Below are 1,723 nucleotides of genomic sequence, written 5' to 3'. Positions count from 1 at the left end.
AAGGAGCGAGCAAGCAAGAGAGAGAGAGAGAGAGAGAGAGAGAGAGAGAGAGAGAGAATAGTACTTAGCTCATGGTCTCCTTTTTATTCAGTTCAGGCCCCCAGTCCATGGAATGGTGTTGCTTACAATTGGAGTTGGTTTTCCAGCTCAGTTAAGTAATCTAGAATCTCCCTTAGAGATGTCCAAAGCTTGTCTTCTCAGTGATTCCAAAATCCTGTCAAGTTGACCATCAGGGCCGAAGATCAAACAGATTGCGTTATCTCCTTTGTATTACAATCTCTTGCCCATTTTTTCCCTTTAACATCCCACCGCCATGTCACAACTGACTTTGGAGAGTTCTTTATGTGCTTTGGGTACCAGTTTGTTAGCAGATACACACAATGCCAATGTTTTCTGTCATTTTCTTTCTTTCTTTTCTTTTCTTTTTTTTATTAAGAGAAGTAAGCCTTTATTTCCATCTTTCTCAAATTAAGCAGGCTGACTTGGTTGCTTTGACGGGATTAGTCGAAGAGACTGAATCCCATACCCTCATCTGATTCCTCCAACTCTTCTTTTGCCTCAGCCTTGGCAGGGGCAGCAGTGGTGGCAGCAGCCTCAGGGGCAGCAGCCGCAAATGCAGATGGATCAGCCAGGAAGGCCTTGACCTTTTCAGCAAGTGGGAAGGTGTACTCAGTCTCCACAGACAAAGCCAGGACGCGCTTGTACCCATTGATGATGGAGTGCGGCACCGAGGCAACAGTCGGGTACCCTATCTGCAGACACACGCTGGCCACGTTGCGGACACCCTCCAGGAAGCGAGAGTGCAGGGTTTGCTCTGTGATGTCGAGCACTTCTGGGTTATAAATGCTGCCGTTGTCAAACACCTGCTGGATGATCAGCCCGAAGGAGAAGGGGGAGATGCTCAGCATGTTCAGCAGTGTGGCCTCACTGGCTCCCACCTTGTCTCCAGTCTTTATCAGCTGTACATCACTCAGAATTTCAATGGTGCCTCTGGAGATTTTCGTGGTGATGCCCAAAGCCTGGAAGAAGGAGGTCTTCTCGGGCCCAGTGTTCTGAGTTGGCACAGTGACCTCACACGGGGCGATGGCACCAGCACAAGCAGCAGCTGGCACCTTATTGGCCAACAGCATATCCCGAATCTCAGTGAGGTCCTCCTTGGTGAACACGAAGCCCACATTCCCCCAGATGTGAGGCAACGGTTTCTCCAGAGCTGGGTTGTTCTCCAGGTGGCCCCTGATGGCCTTGTGCATCATGGTGTTCTTGCCCATCAGCGCCACGGCCTTCCCTCGGAGGGACATGCGGATCTGCTGCATCTGCTTGGAGCCATGTTGTCTGCTCCCACAATGAAGCATTTTGGGTAATCATCCAAAAGTTGAATGATCTTGAGGGAGTAGTTGGACTTCCAGGTCCCCCTGTCTTCCCTGGGCATCACGGCGGTGCTTCAGGGATTGCCACGTGGGGTTTAAAGATGATGTCAGTCCAACAAGGACGCCTGGCAAGAGCTTTTCTGTCATTTTCACTGCGCTAAGCTAAGCTTTTCCCTCTATTTTCAATTTCGCTTATCACTTCCTGAGATAATTCTTTTTTTTTTTTGTTTTTTGTTTTTGTTTTTTTTAATATTTTTATTACATATTTTCCTCAATTACATTTCCAATGCTATCCCAAAAGTCCCCCATAGCGCCCCCCACTTCCCTACCCACCCATTCCCATTCTTTTGGCCCTG

General features: G+C 48.6%; 1 pseudogene; it reads right to left on the bottom strand.

The window, feature by feature from the left end:
- Positions 1 to 500: 500 nt before the first annotated feature.
- Positions 501 to 1,429, bottom strand: LOC147003877 (large ribosomal subunit protein uL10 pseudogene; annotated as a pseudogene).
- Positions 1,430 to 1,723: the final 294 nt, after the last annotated feature.

This window comes from Mus caroli, unplaced genomic scaffold (genome assembly GCF_978045245.1).
Source record: "Mus caroli unplaced genomic scaffold, Mus_caroli_1 scaffold_7, whole genome shotgun sequence".
Lineage (NCBI taxonomy): Eukaryota > Metazoa > Chordata > Mammalia > Rodentia > Muridae > Mus > Mus caroli.
The sequence above is the reverse complement of the archived record's forward strand: the minus strand, read 5'-3'. Positions and strand labels throughout refer to the sequence as shown.